Source organism: Hevea brasiliensis, chromosome 11 (genome assembly GCF_030052815.1).
Source record: "Hevea brasiliensis isolate MT/VB/25A 57/8 chromosome 11, ASM3005281v1, whole genome shotgun sequence".
NCBI lineage: Eukaryota > Viridiplantae > Streptophyta > Magnoliopsida > Malpighiales > Euphorbiaceae > Hevea > Hevea brasiliensis.
The window spans coordinates 73,686,661-73,701,161 of record NC_079503.1 but is presented as its reverse complement, the minus strand read 5'-3'; positions in this window follow the sequence as shown (position 1 = coordinate 73,701,161).

The following is a 14,501-nucleotide window of genomic DNA, read 5'->3' as shown; positions in this document are numbered from 1 at the left end:
ATTATTCCATGAATAATAACACAAAATACCAAAAAGGGAATCAAACTAAGAATGTAAAAAGGAAAAGCAAAATCAAAGGCTAACCTAGGTTACTCAGCACTCATCCATTAACCTAGGTTACCCAGCACCCATCCATTATAAGAATATATTAGCAATGGATTTGCAATGAATTTTGCAATATGTTGTTAATTTGGCAAGGGGACAATGGATCCCTTTGCCTTAGACCATTTGCCATTGAGAATTGCTTAGTTGAGGATCCTTTTATTAGAATTGAGATTCTATTGCCAGAGATGCAACTCATAATCCATAATTACCATCTTTTCCCTAAGCTATAAGATCCATAACTATGTCAGCATGATTCCATCTGATGGAACAAATGCTTTTTCAAAGTCAATCTTGAAGAGAAAGCAACTCTTGTTTTTTGGGTTTATGAAAATCGATAACTTCACTAACCATCAAAAAATTATCTAGGATTTATCTCCCTTATATGAAGGTGCATTGTTGGGGACTAATAATCTTATGCTTGAGGGGCTTAAGCCTATTCACTAACAACTTGGCAATGATTTTATAACGACCATGAATGAGTTTGATAGGTTTAAAGTCATGAACTTTAGACAATCCGACGACTTTAAGAATGAGCATTAGGAAACTTGATTTAACAAACAATGGCAGAGATGTAGTATGATGGAACTTGTTGACCATTTTAACCAAGTCTTATTTGATTAGCGTGCATGAATTTTTATAGAAAAAAAATGGCCCCCACTGGTTCAGGGGCTTTAGAAGAGTTGCAACTCCAAATAGTATTTTGATTTCATCAATGGTGAATGGCAATTCAAGAATTTATGCATGATGATTAGTAATTCTTGTGAAACTCATATTTGAACCTTTACCTAATGAAGGATAGCTTTGACAAAATCTCATTTTAAAAAGATTCGCTACCATCGTTTGAATGGAGTTAACATATAAAAGATCCTCCCATTGTCCAAAATCTCAACATTTCTGATGCATCATCTGTTAGTGGAATTCAAGTGAAAGAATTTCGCATTTATGAAATTTTGGATTTCTACCTCCAAATGCATTCATTATGGGGCAACCAAAAGATCTCTCAAATTTCAATTGTTGAGCTTCATTTTACTCCAAAGTGAAAAGGGTTATATGCTTTAAGATATCTTCCAATCAATCCAAAGCTTTCTTAAGTTAGCTTAGAACTCACATAACCAAATGTATTAGAATTCCTTGATTTCAACTTGCCCCTTAAAAAATTGAGTTTTAGATGTAGAGAAAGGTTATTACGAGAAGCAAAGATTTCATACTAGTAGGTATTAACAACATCAAAGAAATCAAGCCATGACCATTAAGAAACTAAGAAATGATTAAGTTTTGGTCCTTATTTTTACTGTCAATGCAAAGCATAATGGCATTATGGTCTCGAGGGATCGTGAGATAAGCTATGACGCAACAAATTTGGAAAGTTAATTAGCCATTCCACAATAATAAGTGCCCTATCTATTTTGCTCGATGATGAAGAATTTCTCCAAGTGAATTGTTTCCTATGAAGTGAAATATCAACCAAATTTAGTTTATTTATGAAGTTGTAAGAGTTGTGAATTCCTATGTTAGAGAACCGACCACTCTTCCTTTAATCTTAAGCCAATATCTAGTTAAAATCTCCTATAAGCAATATTAGACCTAGCTTAGCAAAAACAAACCTTGCACAATTTCAGTCCAAAATATCTCTTGCTCATGACAAGTAACATGGAGCATAAACAAAAATCAAAGCACAAGTGAAATGGCTATGAATAAAGGTTCTAGTGAGTAAAACCAACTAATAAAGGTGCAACACCTTGTGATAAAGAAAGAGCTTTTGTTCTAAATGACAAGAATACAACTTGAGACCATCATAATCCATAGAAATCCAATCAAGATCACCTATTATCCAAACATTTCTTATCAAAGGAAAAGGCACATGTAACGGCCCAAATCCAAACCATTATTGGCATTAAAGTACTGGAAAGCATATGGCCATAAGAACCCGTAGCAAGCCTAGTTTTAACCCTTCCTTTAGCTATTTTATATTATATTGTATCTTTATATTTATTATGTGAGACCCATCACACACTATTCATAAAACATCATTTCGATTATCATTTCTCCATTTACTAACAGATTCTGCTTTCATTTCATGGAACTCATTTCATTGGGCCTAAGCAAAACTTTTCATCACATTCATTTCATTCTTTTCTTTTAAAGCTGAAGTTTGTGTAAATGGGTCTTTCCATTATTTTAGGCCATCTTGGCTAACTTTGAAAAAATTATACTTTCTTAAGAAAATCATAAATCTTTTTATTATAATTTTCATTAAAAATATATAGTAGCAAGTATAGTGCCAAAATAATTAAAACTATACATGTCTCAAAATAGCTCCACAAAATGGTACAAAATACATAAACTCGATTACATCAAACCTTGGAGCTTATTTATCAAAAATCTACTGATTGCTACCTTACCCATGTCCTTAAAGGGGATAAATGGAATAGGGATAGTGAGTAGATAATTACATAGGAAAGGGAAATACATTAATAAATACATTTCAGGTATATAAATGCTTTCACAACACAAATAATTCACAACAAGTAAACTATATCACCAAGGGTTCCTCATCCCTTTACCTTCATAACATATCAATATATCTAAAGTTTTCGGCCCATTATAAGAGCTCCTCAGGACTTTCTCTTAACATTCATAAACATAATGGATACCAAAGACACAAAAGTCTTGTCTTGCCTAAGGTGGATTCTGTAACCCTAATACTTAGATATCAAAGACACAAAATTGCCTTACTCAACATCTCCTTTCTTTCTTTCATATAGTGAGCTCATATGCATGCATGCCTTTTCCTTCTTCCTTTTCATTTACTTTTCCATTGAAAACTAGTAGGTCATCCATGAATTACCAACACCACACATTTAACAATGCAACACCTTCATAATATACATTACTAAAATATTTAATAAATCATACAATTATAATTAAAATATATCACATGACTACCATGATGCATGAACGTGTATGGAATATGATAAAACAATTTAACAATTCAATTAAAAACAGTTAAGTAGGTTCTACTCATAGACGGGTTGATCCTTTACTACTGTTGGTCCTGTTAGAACTGCTAATTTTATTTGTTGGAAGGACTTATATAGATATATTAACATTTATTAGACACTTATTCATTTATTGACCTTAATTATTTAACTAGCTTAATTCTCTTAATTATCCCGCTAAATATCTAGTAGAGTCTCCTCTATAATTAGACCTATCCTTCCTGCAGAGCGACAAAATCATAGGGCCCTATAGCAATATCACAATGTCCATTCAGGGTCTACAGAAACCTCAATCTATGTTCAATTGCATAATTCTCCAATTAGAGTTTCTGACTCCTTTAAAGTCCAATTAATTGGATTTTGTATTATGAAAATTACATAAATATTCCTAGAGTCCTTTATAGTGTTCTCAAGTTATTATATTTGATTTTACTTAGTTATAGCATGTCATGAAAATTTTATGAATTTATACAATACACACTTAACCAACATTAATTGTACTTAAATAATTAACTTAATTATCTTAAAGTTGTAAACACTTTGGTTCTAGGTCTTAGGTGTTTTATTCTCCAATCTACAGGAAATGAGTTTGAAAAGTTCTTAGTTTAGGACGTAATTAACTTTGATTTAGAATACATTTTCTCAAGTAGAGCAAGTTCGAGGGCTAAAATTTGAATGTTTGGCTGCCGACTTGCTATGAGTTATTTACGTGACTCTTTACATGTTTTAATAGTTGAACTTTCATGTTTCGACTACTAGCAAACCCCACATCTCAACATCTACACCCAAAATTCTTATTCTAAGTATATTTCATCATTTTATACTTCAAACAACCAAAACCACACTTAATAGCTCAGATATATAACTTAAACTTTAGATTTTTTATTAATCTTCATATTAGCCCTAAAACAACCCTAAACCAACTCCTATGTAAATACTAATCCTCTAAAACTCCAAATAAATTAAGGGTCTGTTTGGATGAGGGTGAGAGAGGTGTAAATAAAGGTAAGGTGTAACGATCGAGCTCCCACCACTAAAGGAATTGTCCGCTTTGGCCATAAGCCTCACGGTTTTGTCCCATAGGTGGAATGGAGAACTTCCCAAGAGGCCACCCATCCTAGGATTTCTCTCAAGCGAGCACGCTTAACCCTAGAGTTCTTCCAACTCTCCAGGCCATTCCACCAAAAGGCGCCTCTAGTGATTAGTTCCCCCATTTTATATATCATTACTTTTTGAACCCAAGACCATCTCCGTGCTTTGCCGATGTGGGATTTGCCTAAGGGACCTTTCTCCCCCCCTTTCGGAACTCAGCATCCTAGCTGAGGTTTGCCCCACCATCGCCCAAGAGGACACGCGAGCTGCTCTGATACCAATTTGAGTTTTGGAATTTAATGAGTATTCAGATTTTCAAATTATTTGCTGTAAATTTTGTCAATGTATTTTGTACTATGTTTTAAATTATAGTTGTGCACTACTGAGTTCACCACTCAGCGATAGCTTTGTATGCTGTCACAGGTGAAAAGAGCATAGAGCAATTGAGTAAGCTTCTTTGAAGAGACATTCAGATCAGCTCCAGGTATATCATAGGTATACCCATGTACATAGGTTTTGATGTATGCATGTAATAATATGTATGTAAATTATTTGAGCAGTTGTATAAAAACTCTTGTAAAATATGTTGGTATGTAATTAAATGTAAATTATTCTAAATGTAAATTTGAGATTTCATTTACTTGAATAAGTTTTGTAATATAAATTTTGAGTATTGTAATCAATAAAATGTTTCTTTATCATGAGATTGGTTTGAAAATGAATTGATTGTTTATCGAGATTTGAATTGTGAATTGAAATAAAGTTATTGGAGTTGTATTTGAGAAAACATATTGGGAGTATTTTCTTTTGCAGGATTGAAGAACTGTTTTCTCAAAATACAGTCAGCACTTGCCGAAATTTTAAAAAAAAAAATTATAACACCAGATTTTAATCGATGATTTAAATTTCATGAAAATTGTTTTAAAATCCCTTGTAGTATATCTAATGGGTTATCGGTAGGCGAAGTACGGTAATTCATTAGGTGTACTACGGGATCATGTTACATCTTACGAGGAAGTAGGGTATGACATAAGGAGGGGTAAGTAATTATTTTACCCTTATTTGAGAAGAGATGAGTTAATGGAGGATAAGAGTAAATAAGGATAAGCCTTACCCTCTCTTACCCCTCAAATCTCAATTTTTCTTAAATCTCAATTTTTCTTACCTCCCAATTTAGGGTGTAAGGAGAGATAAGGGGGGAGAGATTGAAAATTATGAATATTTCTATTTATATACCCCTTAAATTTATCCCTCCTTAACCTCTTTTCAAAGAATATACATTACCTTTCCTTATCTTTCCATTAATTCACTCTTTTCCAAACATGAGATTTTTTTAATTATAACTCTCCTTGTCCTTCCCCTTCCTTACCCTTCCATTACTTGTACTTCCCTCACCCCATCCAAACAAACCCTAAGAGGAAGGAGATTGGAACTTACCTTTTGTAGCTAGGGTTTCCAAATAGAGGAGTTTCCTTCCTTTCTTTCTCCAAACTACTTAAAAGATGAGGGAAAAGGGTATCTTTATCCTTTTTAAAGGTTTAGAGGTGATTCTTTTTCATTAGAAGCTAAGGTAGGGTGTTTTAGATTATAAAGGGTGAGATACTAGAAGGAGAGAGGAGAAAATGGGGAAAGAGATGGAGAAAATAAGAGAGGGGCTACTTGGGAGACCTTAACCTTTTGTTTTTATATTTTGGTACGAGTAACTTCAGTAGCCAAACTTGTAAACTTCGACGGCCGAAATTGTCTAAACAAACTTTTACAACTTAACTCCTCCTATCTTATTCTCTCACCAACAACCCACTTTCTTTAAACTTTTCCTTCATTGGTTTTTGGGAAATATTCCATGTCCGAGTAAAGATTCCTGCTCTTCTAAGTGAGGGGTATTATAGTGGAACCATTGGTTTTCCTATCTCTCCTTTTTGCTTTTCCATTTCTTTATTGGCATTAGAATTATTGATATCAAAAGGGTTTTACTTGATAAATAAAGAGAAGGGAGAAGGAAAGTGTTATATGTGTGTAGGTGAAGGAAGAAATAGGGAAAGAGGATAGAAAACTCTAGAATAAGTGTTTTGGAAGAAATCCCTCAACTACCCTCTCTCTCCTCTTTTATATGAAATCCCTCAACCTTCAACTACCCTCTCTCTCCTATGTTATTTGAAATCCCTCAATCATTCAGCAGCCAAAGTTAAGTGCTTTGGCAGGCAAATGTTTGTTTATGTTTAAATTTTAAGTAAAACAAAACTAAAGATTGAATGTCACTCTATTTACACTTACTCTTAAATGATTAATACACTTCTTCCGACTAAATTTTAGAGAGGTATTACAACACAAAATAACATTTTGTTTCTTGAATGGATACAACTTATACTCTCTGTCAAAAGATAAGACTTCTACGATATGCTTTCTTCGCAACACCTCCCACACCATAAGCATTCCAAGAAAGGACTAGATCATGAAGAAAATTACGATAAGAAAAAGAAAGAAAATCAATCACCACGAGACTTACTAATAAAAAGAAGCAAAGTGCTAGTTCAGTTCCTTGTATTTGCTATAGTCTTCAAATATATGAGCTGCAATTTGATTGAGAAAGAGTGACCCATTTTCAATAATTAATCCCAGGTTCTTGCCTATTTTCAAAGTAAAGACAATTTTTTTAGGTGGAGATAGTCTTAGTTGATCTAGGAGAAGCATAATGCATAGCATTCATTACTCTTATATCACTGTCTGAGGCAGAAAAGAAACATTTGCTATTGCTTTTTATAGGCTTATGCTTCCTTTTAAGGCCTAATTTTAGGTGTCGACATCATATTTTGGCCGATCATCGAAGTCTATGAACTTTGAAAATTGACCCCCAACTGACATTCTTCGGTTATAAGTAACTTGATTAGGAAATAAACCGATCCCGCATCTAATCGAATGCTTTCCGATCTCTCAACAAAAGAGATCACGCCAATATCAGGTCCCCATGCCATTCAATCTCATTTCCGATCTCTCGTCAAAGGAAATCAAACCAATATCAGGTCTCCATGCCATCCAATCTTATTTTCGATCTCTCCTTTATAAATATTGTGAAAAATCGTTTAATAAAGTTAAGGTTTCAGTTCAACTTAATGGTGTTTCCGATTTTAAGTGTTCAAATCAAGTTTCCAATTTTAATGATCTAAAGTTCTATCCGGTATTTGGTCTCGGCATAGGCCGATCTCATGGTTATAATGTTCTTCTGACCTCTTAAATTAATAATCACTTCTAAGTTCGATGTCCTAATACGTTCAAACAATCAAGCACTCATACAATTTAGATACTTTCCAATCTCATCAAGAAATTGAACAAAAGGAGATTTCATTTCATTTCAAAATAAAGTACAAGTCATTCGACTGGAGGATCACCCCCAGCCTGTTCTACATTTTGCTCACCCTCTCTCTCTCTCTCGGGCTCCTCATCGCTCTCGTCTTCGGCCTCTGGGGCAAGCTCGTTCATCCAGGAGAAGTCCTCTTCAGGATATCGTTTCTTCAGCTCGACCATAAGGTCATTATGAGCGTTTACATAAGCCCCAGCCTCCTTCGTTGTGCTCTCCTCTTCCTTACCTCGAAGCTCCTCATCCTTGGCTCAGAGCTCTTCTTCCTTCGCCCGAAGGTCTTCAGTATAACGAGCGAGGTCGGCAGACTAACTAGCTCAAGAGTCTTCGAGTTCTCATTCCACTTCAATGATCCTCTCCTCATAATGCTTCATTTGATCCTCCATTTTGGCGATGTACTCGTTAGCAGAGGAGAGCTGAGCTTGTCCAGTAGAGGCATCTTGGACAGCCTTGAGGATCTCCTTCTTCAAGCCATGAGCTTTCTCTCTGAGTATATGCTGGTTTGCAATGGCCTCTAACCCTAAGCTCATTGTCTGAGCCAAGATATCATCAAAACTCTCCTTTGCCAACCTGTTCCGATCTTCTCGGAAGCAAATGGAAGCTTCCATGACTTTGGCCAGGCCGGAGTTCCCCCTAGTAGAGCGATTCCTTTCCAAGGACTGGATCAGAAGTTGTGAGTCCCAGAAAAGTGCCCTAACCGTGGGACCGAAAGACTCCCCTTCTACATGGGAAGAGGTCGAAGGAGGAGGGGGAGGTGGAAGCTCGATCTGTTAAGGGGCCGGGGCAAGGACTTCTGCCTCAAAGATCGGTTGCTCCTGAGGTCGGGGAGGGGAGGTCGGCACCTCTATTGATTCGCGATGAGGGGTCTGAGCATCGGCAGTGGCGACCCCCTTCATTGCCCTCACTTTTTTAGAAACCTCCCTCTTTCATTTGGGACTCTCCCTAGAAGCATCACCGCCCGCCATACCTGCACGAAAAAGAAAGTCAGTGAGTTCGCTAAGGTTCAGAGACCAGAGATATGGATAGTACTAGGGCCAAGGTCAGAGAGCTGAAGCTCGTATTCTTCGCCAGTGACCAGCTGCATCATCTAATGCTGCAGTTCGGCCATCACGGCATCTAAGCAAGAGAATTTTTGAGTGGAAGCCTGAGACTTTAACTCTCTTACCACGGCGTCTTCGTCCTTATTTAAAGTGATCTTTTTTGGGATTGGAGCGACCAGGTGTTGCCAACTCCGTGGGATCCCCTCAAAGCCGTTTCGAATCTTGCTCCTCAAAATAAAGAACCGGTTCTTCCAATTCTTCAATGAAGAAGGAAGATCGGTAAAGAGAGAATAATGGGGCTTAGCTTGGAAGAACCAGAACTCATCATCCTTCCTTCGGGCGAGTCTATGTAGCTCGGCAAAGACTTTGGCTATGGGTTCCAATCCTTTAGCTCGGCAGAGGCCCCGGAAGGCTATTAGAGTCTGCCAGGAGTTCAGATGCACTTGGGCTACTGAGACATGATGAAATTTTAGGACGGCTTTGTAAAATTCGTCCAAGGGAAAGCGGAGCCCGGCCTTCAGTTGCTCTTCATACACCATGATGAGATCGCCCTCATCAAAGAAATGGTTGACCCGATGATCGCCATGACATTTGATCAGTTCAAAGGAGTCGATCCGCAGATTATACTCTTGGCTTATAGATTAGAGATCGGCATCCTTCAAGACTGAAGGCAACTCATCAATTGGCAAGTTGTCTCTTCTCAAAGATGCCCCTTGCCTCGGTCTGGCACCATAACTAGTTATCGGGATGAGGGCTCTTAGGCTTGACCACCCGATCTAATCACGTCACCCTCTTTCGAGGTCCACGAAACATGGACAGAAGATGGACTCACAGCTCTCTGACCCTCGACGCCGCTCATTTTCAAAGAAACCAAAGGAGTTTAACTAAGAAAAGATCAAAACCCTTACCGGAATGTGATCGGTGTCGGAAAAACTTGAAGAAACGAGAGAATTTTGGAATCGCTCGCAAAACGCTAAAAATGACATAAGGGAGCAACTGACTGACCCTTCCCCTATTTATACCCATCTGAGCATTCAATGCTCACAGTGTCCCAAGCGACGCATCGGTTAGCGGAATTCGCCCGCTTTCCTGACACGTCGCAAGAAGATTCCAGAAACACCATAAATAAATTAAAAGGAGATCAGCTGGCTAAGATCGTCAGATTAAGGCGAATGTTTAGAGTTACAGATCGGCTAAGGGTGATTTAGTTAGGAACCAGATCGGACATGCACATCAGAGATCGAAAATTAATCAAGGCAATAATTAAATGATAACTGTCAAATAAAATTTCATTTCATTTTCAAAAGGTCAGATTACATCATTTGGGTGATCTCAAGAGATCGGATTACATCATTAAGAACCTTTAAAGAACAAATTACATCATTTGGGCGATCTCTAAAGATTAGCATTACATCCTACCTAGTAGGGACCTATGTCAAAGCCTAGTCTTGTGGCTGAATCAAAAGATGTGTTTGATCAGAAAGCCAGCCATAGGCATCGGATAGTTGTGCAACTCAGATGGAGTAACTATGACTCTCATGATGATGAGAGGAGTCATCGTCAATGTCATCGACCAGAACCGAGCCGCAGTCGGGACTCCCGATGTGGTGAGGAGCCAAATGAATTTCAAAAGGCGGTCACCGATATGTAGAGGGAAATTAGCAGTCCTCTCGTCCGAAATTAGTTCACCGATTATATCGATAGACCGATTCAAGATCGACACGATCAACATTTTCGATCTGGATCGGTAAATTAGTCCGATTTTCTTACTGTCATCAGATGTGGTTATCATGATTCTCCAATCACCGATATCATAAATTTTCAGTCGAAGAACAAAGAGAATAATCGAAAAAAGATCAAAAGCGGTCACCATGGCCGGAATTGTTATCGGAGAAACTTGGACAGGAGAAGTGAAAATGGGAAGAGAAGAAATGAAATGTGGGAGGAATTCCCCGCTGAGGCATATATATAGGGGGTCTAAGCATTTATTACTTACGAAAACCGAAGCGGATGCATCGGTAACCGAAGAATTAAATGCTTTGACTGAGGCAGATCAGTTAGAAGGGAAGGTTCTAGAATGGGAGAGATCGGGAGAGGGGCCCGATGTGAGAGATCGGAAAAGGGGTCATAATAGAGAGATCGGAAGGAATAGGAGATTGGAAAGCATGAAGAGGATGAGACGACTTCCAATAACTCTCTACATAATCAGAGCCGAGGTAGTTAAAGCGTTGCAGGCGTGATCAAATCTTCATCGCATGCCTCATTTGTAGAATCGCCCACATTGCTGACAGACGCCAAAAACAGTTATGACAGTTCTATACATCACAATCCTCACCGTTGATCATACTTGCAAGGACAAACTCGGGGCCCTTGGATCAAAAACAGACGACAGGTCTGGCGCTTTTTATTCCCAGCCCTCGGATCCATCTTGTAAGGCAGGATCTTGAGCCGTTACATTAAGAAGAGAAATGACAGATATTCTGAATGGGATCCCAGCCATCCATTTTGATTCTCTTTAATTCTCAGACATCGGATTATGTCCTTTTAAATCCAAACCTTTCGTCTCCCCAAGGGGAGATCCTGACCCTTCATTAGTAGCACCCATTCCCTATAAATACCTGCATGCAATACTGTAGAGGGGACGGACAAAAAAGGTGGTGGTGATTATAGTGGAAAGGCTTTGAAATTTAATTCAGTCTTGCTGCTTTGCCATTCTAAGCTTGCATGAAAATTGAGAAACTTCAGAAACTAGTTTTCTCGAGTATCTCCAGTGATAGAGAGTTTTCGGACCCTGAAATCCTTCATTTTTAGTTCGTTCATTACTCTACTACACCATTTCTATTCAATCTCGTCTTCATCACCCCAACATCAGCGCATTATTCTTTCAGCCTGATCTCATTCTGACCCAGTTTCCGTCATTTCGGTTCAACTGCATTTTAACCTGGTTTCTGAAATCTCGGAGTAAGCATTGATCCTTGTATCGCCAGCTTTCAACTCTACAATACTTGTGATCCCTAGCGTCAGTTTGATATCCTTGATCTCACACAGGTAAGTGCCCAAACTGTCACCTTTCCGAATGCTCTCGTTTTACGTTCTCTGCTTTTATTTTCAAAATTCTCATTAAGTTCAGTTATATTAAAATCTCCATGCGAATCTTTCAGGCTGATAATTACTCTCTTGAGTTTACTTTTTCTATTCTCCAGTTCACGTTATTTATTTATTCTTAGTTTTTATTTCCTTCGAATATGGGTGTTTCGGTTACAAGTAACTTCTAGGTAATTTAGCAAAGTGTTGGTAGCAATATCCTAACGTGATAGTGTCTTTTGGAAATAAGTAAAATAATCAAAGAATGAATAGGGAATCAGGAGAAAAGTCATGAGGTCGGGTTACTAAGTGAGTCTAGGAAATAACATAATAAAGCCAGGACCGCGATAGGTCCCCAAATTAGCAACTGAAAGAAATCAGATGTAGCCAGCCTAAAGGTTCGGACAAAAGAGTCATATACGAGATCGATGAGAGGCTCGATTTTAAACCGAATGCTTTAAGAGGTTGGGGGAGAGTTCTTACCCGATCCTCATTCAAATAGAAACACGAAGATCGGAGGAGAGTTCTTATCCGAGATCCTCCATTTAAATTTTTGAACCAAAAGAGTTTGGGGAAGGGTTCTTACCTGATCCTCATTCAAATAAAAAGGTGGAGACCGGAGGAAAATTCTTATCTGAGATCCTTCATCAAACTTTAAGTCAAATACCCTAAGAGATCGGAGGAGAGTTTTTACACGATTCTCGCCTAAATTAAAACGGGGAGATTAGAGGAGAGTTCTTATCTGAAATTTCCCACTCAAAACTCCTAATAAAATATATCTAGAGATCAGGAGAAATTCCTTGCCCGAGCTCTCTTAACAAAATTCAAACTAAATGACATGACCCCAATACACAAGACAATCTCCCTCAAACACTTACTCACCAAAGGGCCATCTCATTAACTTGTGTTCCTGGGCAACCCAAAATAAGTGAAATATCAAACATTTCTTCATTTTGCACAAAGGATTAACATCATCACTATCCCAATCCCCTAATTACCCTTTTAATTTATGAAAGAGCATAAGATTAAATCTGTTTACCCTCATGGAGGGACGAGGAGGGTGCCTAACACCTTCCCCGCCCGTATATGGACCCCGAACCTGGAATCTCTAATTTCGAAGTGGTTTCTTTTAATTTATTTTCACAAATGGTTTTCTTTAATTCCCCTTAAAATTAAAGTGGCGACTCCTCACTCTTTCCCACTTCGGTGAGTGTTCGTCCTGGCGACCGCAAAATACCTTGCGACATTAAGTAATGATCCCATAAGTCTACTATTGTTCTTACCTTTCCACGTTGCTTTAAAAGCCTATTTACTTTGAGTTGGGATAATAGGATATCAAAATCCTAGCTTATAGTGCAGCCAAATGTAATCTCATTAAGTTGAATGGGCCTGCAGGGTGTGTTAGTACATGTGACAAGTTAAATTGCTAGGTGACATTCCTTGTGTGGGGAGGTAGTATTTAATAAAGTCTTAGCAAACTCCAATTTGTTAAAGCTTAATTAATGGTTGTGGCTTGGTTAGTCTCCTTACTAACCATTTATAGTTCAAAATTTTGCATTTCATTATTAAGATCTTGAGGAGTGAAAAGGTCTTTTAGATTTCAAAGGACAATGTTATTTTCTTTAGCTATTTATTAAATATAAGTTTCAAAATGGCCTAAGTAGGGTTTCAACGGTAAAGAATGTAAGGATCGATAGTAATTAATCTGTTGGAATCCCTAATGTCCTCTTCATGTACCATATTCAAATTATCACAATGAAGAATGTTGTCTCCTAGATTGATGTTGCCATATGTTGCATTTTCATCAACCAGATCATTACCCAACTTAGCATTTCTAGAATTCCCATCCAACAAATTACTTAACAAATCATCATTTTGAGTTTGTGAAGAGGAACCAAAGGTTCCATAACTAGGAAATGGCTTTGCAGTCATACGATTTCATCCAAAGTTGCCAAAAAATCACAAGCAGACTCTTTAATGAATTAACTTGTGCAAACTAAGAATCATGCTAAGTCCAATTTGGATTTCACTTGTATGCCAGCTTCAATAAATATAAATTCACCAAACATATTTCCAAGATAGTAAAAGAAGTCCAAAGTCCAAACTTTTAGTGGAATACCATAGTGTCTTAACCATATATCAAATTCTTTAAAGGTGTGAAAATAGGTTACCAAGGCTTAACATCTTTGAACCATTAATTAATTCAACCATTTATGTTCACCACCTAGGAAATACTCAATAAACTCTTTAGTATCAAAGGTTAACAAAACCATATTGCTTCCCATTGGAACAATTTTTATTGAAAAGACTCCCTCAGCCGTAAGGTAAGCTTGTAGGTTTGAAATGGTACGAATATTCAAAAGTGAAGAGCGAGATAACCATTTCTTATTCTCATTTATGGATGCATAACTACCTTAATAATATAACTCATCCCTTCACTTCCAGGTCAAAGCATATTAGGACAAATATAAAATTTAATATTGAAACAAAAACCTATTAATAGATAAGAACACATTCCAACCAATTCCTAAAAAATATAAATTTGTGTCGAATTAGAGCTAGTAACTAATCCCAACAATGAAGTAGTGAAAAAACTCATATAAGAAAAAAAATCTCAAATAACCTTGATCATGAGACAATGTATATCTACCCTAATAATATAACTCATCCCTTCACTTCCAGGTCAAGGCATATTAGGACAAATATGAAATTTAACATTGTTGTTTCCCACACTTCCTTTTCCATTGCTACGTAGAGGTTCTTGATAAGTAATATTGCCATAATTCAATTCTTTGCTCTATTGTTGCATGTCTTATCATTTGGACG